The following is a 22,431-nucleotide window of genomic DNA, read 5'->3' on the forward strand; positions in this document are numbered from 1 at the left end:
CGTGTTTGTGGCTCATATCACCACTGATTTTGAAGCTTTTTTGTTATGCTGGTTGAAAGTCTCCACATATCCTGATTGCAATCATTCTGTTAAGCAGTCGAATTGTATTTTTATAAATATATGTCGTCTGTGGAAGGCGTAGCACCATAAAATGTTCGTTCAATCGTTGTGTTCGGTCCGGACGGTCCTATAGCATGTGCTCCCTGTCAGAAAACTTGCTGCATCTAAAAACTGAAATAAAACGAATGTACTAAAATTACTAAAACTGAAATAAAATACATTACAACTAAATATAAAAAAATATATATTATGTTCATTTTCTGTGTTTGGCTTTCCTTGTTTTTGTTTGCTTAAGTTCTAATTTTTGTTTCTATGGTTTCTGATTGTTTCAGTTCTAGTTCATTAGCTCCTTCTGTGTATTTAAACCCTGAGTCATGTTAGTTCTTTGTTTGCTGTTGTATTTGTATTACGTGGTTATTTGGTTATATTCCCGGAGAGTTCTAAGGATCCGTAGTAAAGTCTGTTTATTTTGGTACTCCGTGTTCGTTCGCTTTAATACAGCCGGTACAATAGCCCCCCCGGCTTTATATAAATGGACTTACCAGCAGTCCACCTGTTCTGCTTAGAGCAGGAAGAGCAAACCCTTGAGGACCACACAAAGACATTTTTAGACCTGGCGTGTCTTACCCACTTCCCGGATCGCTTCCCACACCAGGAAATTTTGGCTCATTTGTGGAGTGGGTGCTGGTGAACTGTGGATCACAGTTCACCTGGGGATCAACTGCGGATCACAGTTCACCATATGCCCCGCTGAAGAGGAAATACCAGCCCCACTCCAGCTACAGAGCCCAGCCAGCCGCCTCCCACACCCTGCATGGAGCCTATGCCAGAGCCCGCCTGAGCCAGTGCTAGAGACAGCGCCTGAGCTGATCATCGCCTCGGAGTCTAAGCCCGAATGAAAAAATCTGACCTGCTGCATGAGCCGGTAACACTGTCCATCCCATTGGGTGTGCTCGTGGAGTTTAAGGGAGTGGAATGGATCCCGGTCCACACTCTGGACGCTGAGGGTGAGCTGCAGCTGGCCTCTGCAATATATGATGAGGATTTGGAAGAAGATTATCCCCGTTGTCTCCTGCGTCTCCACTAGTCTCGCCCAGCTCCAAGTCTCCTGTGCCTCCGCTGGTCCTGCCCAGCTCCAAGTCTCCTGTGTCTCTCCTGGTTCCCCCCAGCTCCAAGTCTCCTGCATCTCCAATGCACCCACCCAGCCTCCCTCTCCCACCTGCTCTACCAAAGACAGCCAGTCCTTCAGCCCCACCTCCTCTGGCTCCCATCAGTCCCTCTGCTCCTCCTCGTTTGACTCCACTCTGCTGCATGGATCCGCCTCAAATCTTCCGGTTGCCAGCTCCACCTTGGTGAGTGGATCCCGTCTTCACCTCGGGCCATTTTGGACTCGGTGGCCCATCGACCAGTTGGCTCCACCTGGGACCATCTGACCTCTACCAGGCTCCCTCATCCCTCCAACTCCGCCTTGGTCAGTCATCACTTTGCCTGTGCTAAAGACTTCAGGTTCTTCAGCTGTGTTTCGTCCCTCTACCCCCCTGTCTCCACCTCAGTCCACTAGGACCTACGGTGCTGTCTGGTCTCATCGCCTGTTCCACCTCCATCAGTTCCGTCTCAGTCTGTCATCCCCTGGTTCTGCGTGCCAAGCCTCCATCATGGCTCCTTCTTCCATTGACTCCACCGTGGGCCTTCGTCCTGGCTGTGCTCTGGGCCCTGAACTGGCTTTCCCTGCTTATGACTGCTTATGTTAGTGATGCCCTCCCTGGCACCTCCCGTCATTTTCTCTGCCCTGGTTTCTGCCTCCGCCATCTCCTCAATGGCTTCTCCTTTGCTCTGACTTGTCCCATCTGCCAGTTCTGCGTCCTCCTCCAGAGCCCCCCACCCTCCCTCCAACTCCGCCTTGGTCAGTCATCACTTTGCCTGTGCTAAAGACTTCAGGTTCTTCAGCTGTGTTTCGTCCCTCTACCCCCCTGTCTCCACCTCAGTCCACTAGGACCTACGGTGCTGTCTGGTCTCATCGCCTGTTCCACCTCCATCAGTTCCGTCTCAGTCTGTCATCCCCTGGTTCTGCGTGCCAAGCCTCCATCATGGCTCCTTTTCCATTGACTCCACCGTGGGCCTTCGTCCTGGCTGTGCTCTGGGCCCTGAACTGGCTTTCCCTGCTTATGACTGCTTATGTTAGTGATGCCCTCCCTGGCACCTCCCGTCATTTTCTCTGCCCTGGTTTCTGCCTCCGCCATCTCCTCAATGGCTTCTCCTTTGCTCTGACTTGTCCCATCTGCCAGTTCTGCGTCCTCCTCCAGAGCCCCCCACCCTCCCTCCTCTGTTGGACTTATTGTAACGGCGCATGGACGGCGTGATTGTATTTATAGGCCATACAATATATAACACAGAATACACCGTAAATGTGTGTCTATAAACCACTATTTACAGAATGGAAGCAGACAGCAGCACGTTCATGAAATTATACTTAGAAAAATAAGGACAAATTGTGTGGTTTGTATTATACTTTTGTCAGCAGTGTTATGTTTAGAATCCCTATGAATAACTATGCTTTATCCTTGCTGCATGAATGATTACATGAGCGTGACATCCTAAGTCCTTGTTTCTGTGCTGGTGCCAGACCACCTCTCAGGTACCAGAGCTTTTTAGCAGTTTAGCTTTGTGGTATTAGCAGGTTGATCCCTGCATGGGTGTAAAACGTAACTCAGCACCTCCCACACAAAATGCAATGCATGTGGCAAATCTGTCATTTTGAAACTATATGAAATGTCTCAGTTTTTAGAAAGCAGAACTTACATTTCTGGTTGTTTTAAGACATTTTTAGAGGGATACCCTTGTGGGGAAAAAGAAATGCACATAAATGTATTGAATGTGCACTTAGTATTTGCCAAATCTTAAAAGTATATTAAAAACTGTACTTATGAATAACATTAATGAAATAAAAGGCCACTTAAGTGTAAACCTTCACGATTATGTTTCCTAATACACTAAAGTACACTTTTAAATAGTGCACTTTTTAATAATGTCAAATTAAAAGTTTTACTTTAAAGTACATTTTAAATCATTATGTTTTAATACTATTCTGTCATGCAACAGATATGTTTAAATACATGACATACAAGTTACAATAGAAATGTCATTTAAGTATATTTTATAATAAATGTTCAAGTAACTATGAAATTACATATTAAGTACATTAAGTTCTACTTAAGTGGGTCAAAAAAACACTCAAAAAGTTAATAAAAATTGCTTATATATATATGTGTGTGTGTGTGTGTGTGTGTGTGTGTGTGTGTGTGTGTGTGTGTGTGTGTGTGTGTGTGTGTGTGTGTGTGTGTGTGTGTGTGTGTGTACGCGAGCTCAACAGTCAAACATGTCTAGCATCTGTTTTGACTGATACAGCCAACATCAGAACATTTAGATCACGTAGCTGAGACATTCCTGTAGCAAGGACATAAACACGGCACCAAACACCATGTAAAAGTGAATTTTGCATTATAGATCCCCTTTCATTTTTTGGTGTCTTTTTCACACAAAGCTATTGTATGGTTTCAAGACAGCCCCTGGTCACTGTCCACTCTCTATGTAACTAGACATACTGTATAGCATCTAATATTGTGTGTCCACAGAAGAAGTGAACTACCCCCTTAAATAAACATTTCCCGCGTCAGCATTTATTCCTGAAAGTGGTACTGAAGAAGCTTTTCATCAAGTGCCGTTTGTGTTCTTCTTGTTTCTTATTTGATAGTAAAGAGTTGCCTTCTGTCACTGCACACAGAGACCTTATTGAGGAGCTAATTTTGTTTTTGTGGGACTCGGTGTGCCCTCGGTTGTGTGTGTCTGTTAGCAGCGACCCGGTGAGCTGATCTGCTGCACTGAGGCTTTCTCCTGAAAAGGATGCTGGGAGATGATGAGATTTTGTGTGCACTGCCTCTGAGGCAACAGTAGAGAGGGCGTGCTGCTGGGAGGTTGGGATGGGAATACTTTAGTGATATTTCAACAACCTTTTTCTGTACTTTTTCTGTTGAGTAATTTCTCTGACTATTTGTGATTGCTCATTAAAACTCACACTAATTAAGTTTAGTTTGACTGCTTTGACTGAGAGAACATGTAGAGCTCTCTGAAACCATTGCATTTGCAGTGCCTCTTAGAAAGCCTCTTTACCCATTAGCAGAAACTGACTCCCAGTAACTGCAAGAGAAGATGCCTGGCTTTGTTCAGAATAGTATACTATTGACTAGTATGCTTTTTGAAGTATATTATTGAGGGGAAGTCCGAATCTTTTCTACAAAACTGTTTTTTTCAGACATTTCGTTTCCATTAACCAGTTAAAAAAAATGTTTTTAACACAATATTGGATTAATAATTGATCAGATTTATCCAAGATGACTAGACTCCCTTTGCCAAATTAAATATACAACAATTATGTAAAACAGTGTGCAACAATATTGGGTAAAATTTACAATAAGGTTTCATTTGTTAACAGTAGTTAACATGAAGTAATAATGAGCTGCAATTTTTTAATTGAGCAGCATTTATTAATCTTTGTTAATGTAAATTTCAACATTTACCAATACATTATATAAATCAAAAGTTGTATTTGTTAACATTAGATAATGCACTGTGAACTAACATGAACAAACAATGAACAGCTGGATTTGTATTAAATAACGTTAACATAGATGAACGAACACAGTAACAAATGCATTGCTCGTGGTTAGTTCATGTTAGTTAAATACATTAACTAATGTTAGCAAATGAAACCTTATTGTAAAGTGTTACCCATACTATAACATATTATAATCCATATAATGTAAGCTGTTCCATTCTGAACATAGCCTTTGCCTAATTTCTCCATCAATACCTCCTGCTTTGCAGGAAACACACTCCTCTTACTTTAGAGCCCTTGCTCTAGGTCTTTAAACAGATATTGGGAACTGTTTCCAGAGATGTTTTGTAACGTGTGTAGACAATAGGTCATATAAATGATATTTTACTCCAAATGATTAGTGATTTATTGTGAGAGAGTGAAACAAGGATTATGTGGTTCTTTGATGAACGGCTCTCAGTAGTTGCAGGCTGATGGAGTTCCTAGTGTCTGGTGCTGGCTTTGGCTCATCACTCATATCGAAAGTCAGGCAAACAGTGAACAGATGGGAGAGAGTCATGGAGAAGACGGGAGTGAGACACTGTGTCTTTGGATCTCATTTCTTGTGTCAGTCCCGTGGTCCCTCCTGACCTGAAGCAGACAACGGTGTGACCCTCGGTCTCATTAGAGCATCATCACAGAGAGCTGTATATAGCTGTATGATCTATATCATGGTTCATTATTGTTACCCATTAAAAGATTAACATTGTAGCATTTATTCAAATCATTCCATTTCAAATATTAAGGAGATCGTAGTTCTACACTACCGCTCACAAGTTTGAAATAATTGAGCAAAAATACAGTAAAATTAGTAATATCGTGGAGTATTGTTACAATTTAAAATGATAGTTTTCTAATTGAATATATTTTCAAATGTAATTTATTCCTATAATATCAATGCTTTTATTTCAGGATCATTACTCCAGTCTTCTGTGTCACATGATCCTTCAGAAATCAATCTAATATGCTGATTTGCTGCTCAAGAAAGATTTCTCATTATTATTAATATTGAAAATAGTTGTGCAGCTTAATATTTTTATTGAAACTGGTAGATTTTCTTCTTGATTTTTCTGATGAAGAGAAAGTGCAAAAGAACAGCATTTTTTAAAATAGAAATCTTTTGTAAGGCTTTTTTTTCTTTCTTTCTTTCTTTCTTTTTTTCTTTCTTTCTTTAAATTGTAGCTACTTACCCCAAACGTTTGAATGGTAGTGTATCATAGTTTCCATAGAAATATTAAGCAGCTGTTTTCAACATTGAAATAGACTAAATGAGATGTCATTTAGCATTATCATTGATATTAAAACAGACAAATCAACACATATATCAGTCAAAATTTCTATAAGGTTATAAATAAGTAAATCTAGTTTGTTGATGACTAGTAAGGAGGGATTCAGTGTACAGTAACTCAAGATGTGAACGAAGATATCTGAAGTTTGCATGTGGTTATACTGTCCTCTAGTGGCAAAGATCAGAGCAACATTTTCTCAGATTGTATTATTGTCGATTTTTCTGTTCTAAACCTACTCGTCTATCCTCTCTTCTCTCTTCCTGTTTGATATAAACCGCATTCTCGTGTACAGTTTTGCTGTGAGATTAATTTGTGAGCCCATCAGCCCATCTCTCTGGAGAAAGTACAGTTTAATTGCGTTTAAACCCTCTTCCCACCGTGCTAAATGCTCTATAGAGAAATTAACTCGATTCAAAAGAGTGCAATTATGCTAATGAGGAAACTGTACCTGATGTTTTCAGGCCACATTTTTCCTCAGTTTATTAACATGCATTCAGTGGAGGTGCTAGTCAGGCTGTTTACTGAACATATTGACTGGGCACTGGAGGGAATCAACGGCTGCGCTGCTCTAATTGCCTTGCTCCTCTGGCAATACAGTGAAACTGCAATGAATTTCATTTTTATTATAACTCAGCTTCAGGGAAAAACTGAGTTTGAGATTCAGAGTTATAGATACAATCCACCTATTTAAGTAAGCAATAGTGTGTCTCAAAACCATGTGATCTGCATCACATGACTTCATTACCTGACCTACACCATTTTGCCCCATTATCATTCTCCACTTATGCACATTTTGAAGTTACAGTGTATTCTGACTCAATACGATTTTATGAAATATCATACTTGCAGGGCACCCTGGGCCAGCCAGATAACTGCCATAGAGACAATGTTCAGCAATATTTTATTGCATAGTCCTTATATTAATTTTTTGTATATTACATGTCATATGATAATTGGTTATGAGTTTGATTAACAATTCATCTGTTTATTTTTAATTGATTTTAAATTACTTCAGTATATATGTAGGCTATATACAAGTTATTTAAAACTATAAAAATAACAGGCCATATATTTTAAATCTGAATTATGCTATTATGTAATATTGTCAGTATTATCCTAATTGTATTATATTATATTATATTATAGTATTAGTTAGGTTTTTTTTTATTTTACTACTAGATTTAGACACAAAATTGACTGTCAATATCAGGTTTTTACCACTAGAGGGAAATGCTAGTTAGAATTGTTTTTCCCTTCATTTGAACTGCTTGAACTGTTGAAGAAAAATGAACCAAAGTACATTTTCTGACGTTGAAGACATATCATTGTTTATAAAGGGTTACGAAAATATGAAATAAGTTATCTGGGAAGTTATATACTGTATAACAGAAGTCTGTTGCCGACCTGACGTCTCCTTTTATTCTGGGCTTATTGACACTAAAAAGTAAGTTCTTTGTATAAACAAATCAACAAAAGCAGTCTCAGTGGAAAATGACTCGCAACTTTTGTTTATGAGATAAATATATGTGGGAGCAATCATCATATATAGTCTCTGTGCACAGTTAACCACATTTTGAAACTCTTTTTTTATTTTTGAAGAAAAACCCTGTTTTTGGCAGCACGTTGTTATCTTTTGGTTAGTTAATAAACCAACATGGTAGAAAACCCTTTTCCCAAGACATGGGTGCTTTCCCATGACAGAGCAACACTGAAGATTATGATTTTCATGGCCTCATGAAGTAGATGAAGACACAGATGAAGCCACACATTTACTTACAGTAAATGAAGTCTGAAAAGAGAGCTCACGGGACACTGGTTGCTTTTTTGCTGTGCTAGTCAATCCTAGCGATGACAGATGTGTGTAAGTGAGACTAAAAGAAATAGTGTTGGACTATTCTCAGGTTGTTTTACATGTCTGAGCTGTGGCCACTCGGCAGGATGAATAAGCCATTCCTTGCAGGGTTTAGGGTTTGAGATTTTGTCGTGGTGGCCTTTAATCTGGTACAGACTCTGAAAATGAGTCTGGTCAAATCTGACACCTTTCGGACATGAGGAATAGATTCATGAAGGAGTGTACATGTGGGATGATGGGACAGAGTTGATAAATGGTGCCCTTGTCTCACACAGATCTTGAGTTGTAATTGTCTGAAGGATGGGTCACATATGGAGGGGTTCTGTGGGGGATGAAGCTCTCGTGCTGGATGCCCACCCGTATGGCACATCTGAGACACCCACTCCGTCTCGCTCAGAGAGCCCCAGATGACATGGAAACTGTGAATCTCTACAGTGTGGTTTGTTGGTTTGGCTGACAATAAAAACGTGAACATTTTGGGGAATCGAACAAGTGAAATATTGCATTCTGGTTTATTGGTTTTTGACTGACTTGTATCTGTGTGGAGATATTAGCATTGCTCACTTTTTTTTGCTGGAGATCAGTTTCGGGACTTGAAGCTGATGTGTATAATATTGTAATGGGATAGTAATTATCAAATTGAATAGCTAAAATAATTCGATTTTGAAATAGAATTAGAACTTTCTGAATAAACTTAGCAAGGACACATTAAATTGAGTTAATTGACCAAGAGTGACTGTAAAGACATTTAAAATGTTCAAATAATACCTATAAAATCTCTCTCTCTCTCTCTCTCTCTCTCTCTCTCTCTCTCTCTCTCTCTCTCTCTCTCTCTCTCTCTCTCTCTCTCTCTCTCTCACACACACACACACACACACACACACACACACACACACACACACACACACACACACACATAAATATATTAAATTGGTCAAAACTGACAGTAAATAGTATATTTTGTAACAAAAAAAAAGTATTTACTACAAATAAATTCAGCCTTGGTGAACATAAAATGTACCAACCCCAAACTTTTGAACATTAGTGTATGTAATATTAATATGCATATATGAAATTTTCCATATATATATATATATATATCCATCCTGTATATACACATATTCTTACTTGTAACTTGATGTTAATTCAGTAAACTCTGACAGATTGTTTACTCTGGCAGATTTTCAAAATGATTCAAAGTTTTTTTTCAGGCTCAGACCGAATCATTTGTTTTTGAATGGGATTTAACTGATTGTGCTTTGCTTTTGATTCCCTAAAAAGAACCAGTTCATAAGAGTCATTTTTTAATGAATATGTGAATAACGCTATCATTTTTCATAATGATTTAAAGACGTTTGTGAGTCTTTTTCAGGCACTGATTGTGCTTTTTTTTTTTTTGCTTGAAGAAGAGTCACTTCTTCATGAATCGGACTACACTGGTCACGCTGTATATTGTTTCATGAGCCCATAAGGACAACTGTGGAAAGTTATTACAGTATAGTATTTTATAGTCCCTTCACTCTAAACCAAAATAGGATCAAATATTTTAACTCTAAATAAATGACATACTTTGCCTTTAAGAAACACTTGTTTATGCTGTGATTAATCCTATTTTACATCCTATTTTAATGGCAAGCGGCATCATTTTTTGCGGTATCGAGTTGCGGGTTATCATGTTGATCTGTTTCACTTTAACCCCCCAGATGACGCTAACACTTGGTATTTTATAGATGTGGTGTGATGGAAGTGGATTAAGCGATCAGGGCGCTGCTTTTGTTAGTGATGTCCTTGGCAGCTGCCGGCACCCTCTGCTCTTCCCCGACGCCAAGAACTCTCGCTAGGATGCAGAGACACAACAGTTGTCCTGGCAACAGCATAAACAAATAACAGAGATGCATCACTGTGCCCAGGATGTACAGTTGTTTTTCAGGGATGCCGGTGATGATGGAACATGCTGGTGTAAATTCCGTGATCTTCATTCTTTCACATCAAGGAGGCTTGGCAACTATATGGTATCTTTGATACACTGATAAGACGGAAAGAAAGTCCCTCATGAGAAATTATTGCTCTTATATGGCTTTTGCCACACACTTGCAGATGGATTACCTAATCACGGGAAGTGTGCAGTTGTGCCAAGACACTGCAAGCCGCAGCTCAAAGATTTATTGTGTAGGCCAAAGTGAGCCATATATTAAATCTGAAAGACAGCTGAAAAGATCCAGTGAGAGCATGAAGTAACCCACAGACACTGTAGGGAATTACAGTAGAGCAAAAACCTCAAAATATGATGTATTAGTAAGAATGAACCCATAGACCTAACAACAAACATCTCCAAAAACCATACTAGTAACAAATACAGTGAGTCATGTTTGAGTCCTGAAGTCTTGGATATGAATGGTCTGTTTTGTAATCTTGTGATAATGTTATTTTGCACACAATGCCCCTGTAACTCTTATGAGAGAGTTTGTGTGTGTCTGTGTTCCTCAGATTTTTCAGTTTCTTAGTCCTCATGATGTGATAACAGGAACATCACCCCTGCTATCATCAGCAAGCATGGACCTATATACCGGAGTTGCAACATAAATGTAGAGGTTGTTGAATGAGTTACTTGATTTATGAGGTCTTGTCTTTTACCTTTAGGGAATGCTAAATATGTCTGGCAGTTGCCAAATATGCCTGGCAGATTATTGAGATTTTTTACTTTTAGGGCCTGGGTTTTCAAACTGGGGTCCAAAATATCGTAGAAACTTGTTGCGGCCCTGCAGTTTGTCCCCCTAGTAGGCTATCTAGAAGCATGGAAACTTCTACCCAATATGTCTCAGTGGGTCCAGTGTACGGTGGAAATAGGCTACAGGATCCAGTTCGGGTCCTGTCCACCAAAATTTAGGGTATTTTAAAGACTTTATAGACTTTAAAGTCGTGGACCCCGAGCACGGACAGGTACTGCCTTTCCTCCTCACGAGAGGCAGTCCGGGTCCTACAGCCGGTATTTCATTGTTCTAAAGAAGGATTGGCGGTCGTGTCCCATTCTAGGTTTTCGGCTCTTGAATCAGTCTCTGAGGATATTCAGATGTTAACTATCCCGTTGATTGTGAGTCAAATTAAGTCAGAGGATTGGTTTGTCAACATAGATCTGAAAGACACTTACTTCCACATATCCATCTTTCAACAACAAAGGACATTTTTAGGGTTCATATTTGGGGGCAAAGCGTTCCAATATCTGGTTCTTCAGTTTGGCCTAGCGACATCCCCTTGCACCTTCACAAAATGCATGGAAGCAGCACTGGCTCCCTTGAGACTCCAGGGCATTCATGTTCTCAACTATATAGACAACTTCCACTTGTGTTTGTAAGCTTCTGTGTAGCACCAATCAGGATTGGTCTAGTTTCACACACGTTCCCATAGTGTTGTCTTCGACACAGTGTTTCGTTCCCTTCTCAGGGAACAAGGGTCACAGTTATAACCCGTGAGGATTTTCACAATCAGTCATTCATTCATAATATAACAAACCGTTTTTAACAATTGCTATTGTACATAAACGTATTGATTCTTAAACAAGATTGTGTACTGTCTCTGAAGTTTGAGCGCCTCAGAGTCTTCTAGTCCTCAGCTATCATCCTCGGCGTCGTGTGTAACTCCACTTAATCCCGTCTTTCATTAACTCTAGATATAAACTTCGAAAGATCATTCATCATCACCTGCCATGACAGACGTGAAATTTTTGCAGCATGGGGGGCAAATGTATTTTTAGAGAACGAAAGAGGCAACTCAGGGCCGTAATTATGAAAGTAGTTAAAATATTGTTTTCATTACAAAGCAAAACAAAACTGCTTTTCCCACTCACTTCAAAGTGGTGTATGTATGTGAGGACTAAACCACAGTGCTGGAACGTAGCATTTTAGTCTTAATGAAACACAAATGCGGAAAGTGTGCAAAGTCTGAGACGTCTAGAACTTCTCTACAGTGAAATCTGTCAATTTCCCGGCTCTGATAATTATGAGCTAGAGATGGAACATAAACCATGGAGCACTTTGAACTAAATTGGGAAACGTCATGTCTGCCTGCGCAGTCTGTGTTTATTATAGTTTACTGTCCATGGCTATGTGATTATGGAATTACATCTTAAACATCTTCTGAAATATATTAAAATAAATATATGTCACTTTTGGTGAGATTCAACAGTCTGAAGAACTTAATGCACTTTTTACTTTATTCAATTATGAGTTACAAATAGTGACTAACAAGCTCAACATACACCAAAAACCTTTGTATTATTGGAGTATGTTTTACAAGAAAATACCATTATAGGTTTTCTTCAAAATTACACGTTTAATTCAATATGTTATTTGGATTTTCTTTGTAATTATTTGTGAAATTTACGAGCAATTTCTGAGTGACAATTGTTTCGTCTCAATTTTTTGGTGCATTTGTGTAGCAGTGTTATTTTAGTTCCATTGAGATACTATTATAGTTTTATTTATTATTATTAATTAGTTTTTATTTTTATATTTTGTCATTTTTATTATTTTTTAAATACATTTTTATTTCAGTTTGAGTTATTTTGGTACATTAAGAAAATGTTGGCTTTGGCAACTAGCTGAAACTTTAGTTTTTTTAGATTTTAGTTTACCTAACCATTTTATTTTAAGTTACTTATGGTTTTAGTTTTGGTTAACTATAATAACCCTGTTGTGTAGACTTTCTTTGGTGCATTAAACAACATGGAAACTTTGTCTAGAACAGGCACACACACTTTGCTAGTGCTTCGGTTGGTGTGAACAATTACAGGCAGAAATTCCTTGTCATCACTCCCGTCGTTGTTTGTATAATACTTTCCACCTCACTCCAGGGGCTCAGCATCCCCTGCAGTTGATTTATTCCACACTGAAGGTATGCAGTGACACTCCAGTAACGCATGACTGCTGCAAACGCACACTCACAAAGATGCTTTGCTCTTGTTTTGTCTGAATGTGTGCAGCTGCTGGTATTTTGCTTTTCAGCGTTATCAAAATGTTTTGTGCAATATAAAGGTATCATTTGTATGGTGCATGTGAGGTAGATGAGGTATTCTCTGAACTGTTAGAGATTAAACACATCTAAAACATCTAGTGTGACTCTGAGACAGCAGACAACATGTTTATGATATATACAGGATACATACAGACAAACATGTATTTTTTGGCAGCATTTAGACCTGTTCTAAAATCTAGTGAGCTACTTGCTGCCTACATAGGCAGCTGCCTTTTAAGGTTAGATGCTAATTGAAATGGATCTGTTTTAAGATACTTTTAGTATATACATGGAACCAAATTTGGCCGTTTTTACTTATTTTTTCAATGGTATACTGAGAGTATGTATAATATTAGAGATTATTAAGGCCCGTTCACACCAAGAGCGATAACTATAAAGATAGATAACCATAACGATAACTATATTATATTAGTGTCCACATCAATGCACGATAATTCTGGGCCCTATCTTAACGATCTAAGTGCATGGTCTAAAGCGCAGGGTGCAAGTGCACTCAGGGCGTCTCCGAATCCACTTTTGCTAGTTTGACGACGGGAAAAATGGTCGGCGTGCATGGTCTAAAAGAGTATTCCCTATTCTCATAATGAGTAATTGGTGTGTTTTAGGCGTAACGTGAAATAAACCAACCAGAGTTTATTCTCCCAACCTCATCTCCCATTCCCTGTAAAAGCCAGTTGCCCTCGCGCCATGGTGGATTGCTATTTACATGACGGAATTTGCAAGCAGAAAGACTGAATGCTTCTCCAGAGAGGAAACAGATCTGCTCGTGCGCGAGGTTAAAGAGCGCAAGCAGACCATCTACGGGACAAGCGGGATTCCAAAATATCTTTATGTTCACAATAATTATCTTTTACTTTGTAATCCTTTCATTTTTAATATTTGGCATGTTTGTGTGCTACTGTGCGTCCCTGTGTGTGCAATAAGCAGAGTTCTCGCGTGTTGTGGACCCGCCTATATGCGCACAGTACTAACACGCTCTTTAAATAACAAAAAACATACTGCACCATTGACTTTAGACCAGGTTTTTGTTGGTCAATGGGGCAGTCTATTTCAGTTGCCTCAAAATAGCTATGCGCCAACAATGTGCCTGAACACACCTCATTTTCAGACCAGCGTGCCCATGGGTGCACAAAAGGGCGCAAATGCATTTGCTACTTAAACAACGTGGCGCAGGACATGAAAATGATAACTGCCCAGGCTGAAACTAGCAAAAAACACTTGCGTCACTGTTGGCGCTGCATTGCACCAGGTGTATGATAGGGCCCGCTCTGTTTATCCTAAGTGTTTGCTGCAGGTTTGTGATCTGTCGCTTTAAATGCTAGAGCTCTTTAAAGTGGAATGGATTCCAATTGGCTGTCAATGTTTTTTTATCATTCATCAGTTCTTTGTTCTAACAGTAATTCACCAATATCGTTTCTCTGTGTTATCGTTATAGTTGTGGTGTGGACTCAGCTATTCTTTTGTTTTTAGAATAATTTTTAGCACTATGTCTTTATAGTTATCGTCCTTGGTGTGAACGAGCCTTTAGAGTTTTTTATTTATTAGTATCAGTACATATTGGATATTTTGTGTGTGATATATTTGTGCATGTGCTATTTTTACATTTAGATCACATTTGCCCTCATCTAACACTTAAAATCATTAAATCATTTAATGACTGCTAATTTTTATTTATATTTTTGTTTTTAGTATTTTTTATTTTAATTAGTTTAGGCAAAAAAAGCATATCATTTTAATAGGCCAATTATATCAGTATCAAACAATTTTTTTTGTAACTTATGTCAATATGTTACTACAACACAAGCTACAATATGTCTTTTTTGCCGCTAGGGGTCGCTAACCTCTTGCAATAACAAAGGCGTAGGTTTATGATGCAGTGATAAGCTGAATGATGGGACTTTGCTGTCAAGCTGATGGATCTAATAATGTTTGTGGATGAGTGAAAACATTCATGTTTTTTAACATTACAGTGGTATGAAGCAGGTCGCGATTGCTAATAAGAGACAGATATCACACGCGAGTCCCGCAGATATAAAGTAATAAGGACATTTAATTCTACCGAACTACCTGCAAGTGCTGGATTACTACTCACACAGGTCAGTTTATTAGACGAATTAAACTTGTGAGGTAACGCAGCGCTGTTTCACTTGGTCTAACGTTACACTATCACACTAAACAGCATTTAAATGTGTGTTGAAAGTTATAATGTAATGTGTAATGTAACTAAACTATGTGTTAGTTCATTTGCTATATGAAACTAGCAGTAAGCTAGATCAACATTAGAATTACATACTGATCATATTCTAACATTTCATCATGTTGAGCTATATAACATTGATTTGTTTTATGTACATTTGCTCACATGTCTAATAAAGTATGTGCAAGAGCGGTGTCGCTGTCAAGTCGTGACTCGTGAATCTCTGTCAAGTCCAAGTTAGTCGCTAAACGTTACGCACTACGCAGTTGTCCACGTCTGTCGCCATGGTTACATCATGCTATGGCAGTACGAGCGGAAACCGAGGATAGTGCGGATATTGCGTCATTGACAGACGACATTTTTTTCCCGGACAGCCAATTATTTAAAATTGGAATTTTTCTGAATCTTTGGAGACTTTTGGGATATTGTAAGTACACAACTGCAGGAAATATATCACACTGTGCAAATAAATTTTGGATAATCTATTACAAAATTTGGTCCCACTTTATATTAATGGCTCGTTTCCACTGAGCAGTACGGTACGGTACGGTACAGTACGGTTCGGGTCGGGTCGGGTCAGTAAACCATGATCCAGCTAGCGTTTCCACCGCCAACAGTACCCTACTTGATAGGCGTGGTGTTTGCCGGAAAGAAGCGATCAACGTGATTTTCGCGCGAAGAAGAAAGCGACAGAGTAAACACCAATGGATGGCATACAGCAGATCTTGTCCTTGCTTCTCGTCATGTTTGTCACAAGAAGACAAGCGCCGACATTAGGCATTTCTCAATACCAAGTATGTAAAGTTCTCAGCAGAAGGACTCCTGAGGACGCGAGTCCGGTAATTCACCACATGGAACAGCGCGTTCTGCATGTACATTTTAGGCAACAATAAAACGAAATATGTTATAAAACACCACTCTGCCACTTTTCGTTTTCATTTGAATAAATTTTAAACATTATAGGCACACAAATGTGGTTCAGGCAATGTATAGACCTGATTATATACATGTTTAACGTTAGCCTATTTATAACAAAACGAAATATAAAACACAACCCTGCATCTTTTCGTTTAAATTTAAAAAAATATTAAACATATTCCAGGCAATATGTGCATTTGTACAAATGTTGCAATAAACAACATTACAGTGATAATCTTGTAATAAAAAATGACAAAACTCAACCCTATCTCTTTTTGTTAAATTCCAGTTCTATCAATAATAGCCATTATAAAAGTATAAGTAAAAGGTAACGTTACAAGAAGCTATACAATAAGAAATAAAGCAAACAATTCAGTCAAATATACAAATTCAGCGCTAGTCTAACGTTAACTTTACAACGGAAAAGTTATAGCCTAAATATATGAAACTTCACTTAGCCCTCAGCCAAAACGATTGGCCAGGGAACGAATTATCGATTCACGAGACCAAAGATCACCCGTTAGATCAGTGTTTCCCAAACGGGGTGCCTTCTGGCGGTGCCGTGTAAAAACTCTATTAAACATTTTAAAATTTCTAAAATGTGTAAAAAAATAATAATAAATGTATCATCAATCTCGCATCGTCGGAAGCGTCTAATGACAACAAATAATGCACACAAATTCATAATAAAAAATGCAAATGCGTTTTCTGCGTTCGTTGAATTGCGATTTCCGCATGATTTCATTCTCGTGCTTCATTCCCAGCGTCCACACATAAAGCTGCCTCTTTTTCATGGCTTGTTGCGCTTACGGTCAAATACACACAAAACATTGTCACAACGTCCGTCTTGCCGAATATTCACAAACACATCGGTTATGTCCGTGCTGCTGTCAACGGTAACGCGTGCGATTAATGTTTTTCAGTTTAACGCATTAAAAAATATTTAAACACAATTAACGCAGCATCCGTTTTTTTCTGTCATCCTTTGGCTAGCGTTACATTATATAATCACGTTCTTATTCATGCAAATGCTTTTAAACCATGCAACCGCGAAAAGACAAAAGAGAACGCGCTGTCTGTGAATGTCCTGCTGACACACGACGACGCGCATCGCGTGCCAGAATCGACTTCTCTTTCGTGCTTGAACGAATAATAACACACAGTTATGCCAAAATGTCCGTTTTGTTGAGTATCCTCATGAGAGCAGTCTTAAATTAGTTAAAGTCTTAAATTAGAGTTGTGAGAAGATGGGACGCGTGTGAGATAAACAAGTGCAGCAGTGACAACAGAATCAAAGAACAGGTAACAGAGCAAATTACTCACTGCTCTTGACTAAAGAACGCTTGTAGCTTTAATAAGGATTCATCTATATTTCATTTATAATTTATGCAGTGAAGACTGTAAAGTGTTTGATAACTTCATTCAATTTCTGTGTATTTCCTGACATCAGTAGCAGTATTGGTATCAGTGATACTGGGCTTCATTCATAAAAAAAGATGCCATTAAACAATTATTTAAAATATACTTCTTTATGTTGTTTATACATTAATTTGGAGATTAACTGTGAAATTATTACATTATAAAATATATTAAAAACAAGCTATCTTGTGCAATTATAACAAAGTTAGCCCAATATAAAACACAAATAGGCCTACACTGAGTGAGCAAACATTTTGGTGAGATTTGAAATGGTAATTGAGCAATGTTTTGCTGAATTATGAATAAAAGCCTTAATTAAATATGTCATCATGTAAAGTGATCTCTGGAGAAGAAATTAATGATTTCCTAGACTTTAAATGGATGGACAAAAAAATTGATAATATTAAAAAATATCTATATGACAGTAGGCCTATATACGGCAGTTATTCCCTGTGGTATTGAAAATCAATACATTTCAAGGTATAGTATCAAAGTAGTATCGTGACAACACTAGTGTAGGGTGCCACAAATTTTTTAAAATTTTCAAAGGGTGCCTCGACTGAAAAAAGTTTGGGAAACACTGCGTTAGATATACACAAGACGAATTACCACTAGCTGCTACAGAGTCAGCGGCAAACGTCAGAACGACTAGCCGAGGAAAGGGTGTTCCAGGTGGGGAACATGAGCGCCGAGCGCCCGGTGATCGCCTAGAATGGATCAAATTATCATAAATCATTATAAATAAACCGCAGATTTGAGCTTTAAACAACTACATTCTCGCCTCAAAAACTCTTAAAACTACATTTCGTGAAAGAATAACCGTAGTATTATATTCCAACTGTATATTAAAAAATGGCGTTTCTTATGTTGCCATTCCCCTCGCGCAAGTGACGATCTCTGTCAACCAATCAGCGTTTTGCAGTGAGTCTAGCTCCACCCTTTAGTACCGTACCACTGTGCTAGGTACCCCAACGGAAGGGTACCCAAAAAGTGGTATGGTACGGTTCGGCTTTTTGGTACCATTCACAACTTTTGACAGTGGAAACGCAAATAATTGCGTACCGTACCGAACTGTACCGTACCGTACCGCTCAGTGGAAACGAGCCATAAGTGGCTATAGGTACTATGTACTTACATTGAAATTAATAATTTGATACAATGGACTTAATGTGTACATACATGTTTTTACATTGTAGCCTACTTATATTTTGAAAATGCCTGCATGTAATTACAGCTGTAATTAATGTATGTAATTACATTTGTAATTACACTGTTGACCCTTCCCCTACACCTTAACCCACCCTAAAACCAACCCATACCACCACACCAGCCCCTAACCTTACCCGTATCACACCTCAATAGCAGCACTAATAGTGTTTTACAATACACCATCAACACAATAAGTACTTTGTACTTATTTTTAGATGTAAGTACATAGTATTAAAGCCACTTAATATAAAGTGGAACCCAAAATTCTTACATATTGTACCATATTGTGAATTTTCTCATCTATTGCAGTGTTTTATGAGATTGTCCTTTCTGTGAAAGAGCATATTCGATTCCTCTTTACAATTTGTGAAAAGATGTTATCTTAGGAAGCATGATTAAGACACTTGGTGGAACAGCCTTTATGTAAGGAGCTTCCCTATGATGCTTTAAAATGCTGCCTATTGAGGAAGCTAAGTAGGATTTTTTTGCACAAGGCGTCTCATTCATGAAACATTCGTAAATATACGAGTAAATATGCGAGTGATTTGCGCGTAAAGAGACCTTCCCGAAAACTCTTCTCCTGATTCACAAATACTTCGTAAACGTCAGATGTGATCGTGAAATGTGTGTGTGTGTTAATGAATTCCAATCAGTCGTAAATGGGATGCGCGTACACGTTCATTCTCAATTAACATAAATCCCGCCCATTAAATACGACTGACAACTATATATGGGCATCATATTATGACATATATGCGAATGAAAAAGAAAAATTTCTCTGATGCAGAAATTGAAGTTTTATTATCAGAAGTTCATTCAAAACCCCACATTTGATTTTCAAGCGTACATAGTGGCGTATCGGGTCCTAAAAAAAAAGGAAGCTTGGCAGCATATTTCAGATGCAGTCAATGGAGTTTCATCTGTTAATCGAACATTCCCAGAAGTGAGAAGAAAATGGTTCGACATTAAGCTTGAGAGTAAAAAACGAATTAGTTCACTTCGGAAAAATTGTATTAAAACTGGAGAAGGACCACCATCGCAGATGCTATTACTGGCTATCATAATAAAACCATATGTAATTACTATATATAATATTTTTTCAAAATGCTGTGTAAATATGTACCCGATTAAGGTGAATTAAAATGCAGCCTTATTAATGAGCAAAACGTTCGGGTGTTAAGTGCATTATTTACGCGTGGCTGGCAGCAGGTGTAAATTTCTTGCGTACCAACTAACATTTGGAAAATACGAACATTTTAATGAATCCGAAGATTTACGCCAGAACCACTTTACACACGATTTACACAAAAATTTGTTCTGCTCGTGTTTCATGAATGAGACCCAAGGTGTGTCAAAATTTTAAAGGCTAATGTTTTATGTTAAAGGCTTTTATGTCTTATGTCAAGAGCACATTAAAACAGTGATGGGTTTGTAAGGGTAATGAATGACCACTTTTTTTCACATTGTCCAGCTGATTAAAGGATTCAAAATACATCAGACCAAATTGAGTGTGCCATTAACAAGATTATTTTCAAAGCCTTGCCACCCTCTTTGTCTTATATTGTTGGCAGGCTCTAAATTCTCAGATAAGACTCTAACAAATCACAATGAAATTTGTGTCTTCATGTCATGTCTTATTTTTCTGCTTTGCTGGATGGGCAGTCTTGGCAGATTTATTAAGGAATGGCAGTGTACCGTTTAAGAGCCTGCAGACACCTTTGTTTCCCCCTGCGTCAGTTCTTTCCAAATGGAATAAAAGAAAAGCCCACTCTGCAGTCTCCTGCTTTACTATGGCAAGAGTTCAGATCCCTGTCAGGCCGATGAAGGACTGTTCCAAGTCTTAAAGTCCACTTCTGGCTCGGGCATTGGCGCATTTGTGAAACAAGCAGCTTTAAGCGCACATAAAAGAAGAAATTAGCCAAAGCTCTGTGGGAAAACACTTACAGAAGGACGTTCAATGGAAGCCCAATTAATTAGGATGTTTTTTATGAGCACAGTTGGTTTCTCGCACATTCACCCCCTTATGGAAAAGCACTCGGAACTTGCATTGATTATATCAGCCAATGATTTTTCATAGTCTTTCCCATCCATTGATAGAATGGAAAGAGTCATGTTATACACTCAAAAAAATATATCAAAAGGGTAAGAAACAGGTCAAAAGTTTGAAATAAATTCGACTTTTTGAATGTTTTTGAAAGAAGTATTTTCTTCTCACCAAAGCTGCATTTGTTTGATCAAAAATACAGTAGAAAAAATAGGAATATTGTGAAATATTATTACACTTTAAAATTGTTTTCTATTTGAATATATTTTAAAAAGTCCTGTGTTGGCAAAGCTGAATGTGTGCTGATGTGCGCATTTATGTCACAAGCTTCAAATTAGATTGATATGCAAATACTACATTAATATACAGAGTTTTTCTCTGTTGGCGCATACTAGCCATCCTCCTACCACTGCTTCTTTTTTTAGTTTTAAAAAGCAGACTTGATTTATCTGTTTCGGGTCCTAATTAGGAGACGACAAGCACATGAACCGTTGTGAAGTTCTGCTTTTATTTATAACAGTAAAAATGCCCCTTCCCACACCCAAAACAAGGCTTTCTGAGGCTGATCCTGATTTGGTGCCCAAGAAACATTTCTTATTATTATTATCAATGCTTACAACTGGTTTTGCTGCTTAATATTTTTTGTATAAAAAAATTGTAATTAACTATTAAATGGAATGTGTATTAAATTGACAAAACCAGTTTTATATATTTATCATCAATAAATCCAATTTGTTCCCATACATTTTAACTAATTGAGGGCCTTTCTCAATCAGTGTTCTTGTCTGTACTTGTGTTCTTGTGTTCTTGTGAAACGTCATCTTTTTTGGCCCAAGTACTGTCCCAATACACAAGTTTGTATTTTGGCAAGAACGGTTAAAAATCGCGGAAGTTTTCTTGACACGCCAATTTTACCGTGGATGCATCGGTTGGTAACTTGTGTGATCTTGACGGCAGAAATATCCCAGCATTCATTTCGGCATTCGAGGAAGGAGCGGGTCTCAAACTGTCAGCAGCGTTCTGTGTGTTCATCACCTTGTAAGTTCATTCTTCCAAGAACAACTAGCAAGAGCATTCTCCCCAAGAACACAAGTCCGTTCTTTGCATTCTTGGTTTTGAGAAACACCCTGAATATTCCTTGTTCCCCAGCCAACCATATTTTAAACATGTACATACTTTTTAACTGAATATATTTGAAATTTGAAAACTGAACAAAACAGATTTATTCTGATTCTAAGTGTAATGGACGTAGGCCAATATAAGCTGTGCCCGTGGAAACCTCACTCCTCTGGCCTCAAGAGGCGCAATAGCGACTGACGCTAGTCATTGTGGTCTTTAGCGTACTTGTTAGGGCGAATACCGCTCGGAACGGCTCGAGTAGGACCGGGTACATTTGGTGCCGTGACCCTGATGGGAGTGAGGTTTAGGGGGTGATGGACATAGGCCAGTAAGAGCTGTGCATGTAAACCTCACTTCCCTGGACTCACGAGGTATTTAGCGTCCTTGTTAGTGCGCCTGCCTCCCACGCCAGAGACCCCGGTTCGAATCTCGTTTGGAGCAGGTCGAGTAGGACCAGTTACATAAGCAATTTAAATAAATGCATACTGAAAATATGCATTTATTTGTATGCCTGATTTTAATATGTATGACTGGCAAATATGCTTCTCAGTTTAATAACAAGTGTATTGGTGTTTTCATGTTAAAAATGTGTAATCCAAAGGGATGGAAATTTTATATGCAATTAAAATACTAAAAAAATAT

At 38.4% G+C, this 22,431-nt stretch overlaps 1 protein-coding gene across 4 annotated transcripts in view; it reads left to right on the forward strand.

The window, feature by feature from the left end:
- The window catches only part of cunh8orf34 (chromosome unknown C8orf34 homolog), a 102,251-nt gene that overhangs the window by 38,473 nt on the left and 41,347 nt on the right, over positions 1–22,431 (forward strand). The gene's annotated exons all lie outside the window — the stretch shown is intronic.

This window comes from Siphateles boraxobius, unplaced genomic scaffold, assembly GCF_051911475.1.
Source record: "Siphateles boraxobius isolate OS27281-9 unplaced genomic scaffold, OSU_SipBor_1 26, whole genome shotgun sequence".
Classification (NCBI taxonomy): domain Eukaryota; kingdom Metazoa; phylum Chordata; class Actinopteri; order Cypriniformes; family Leuciscidae; genus Siphateles; species Siphateles boraxobius.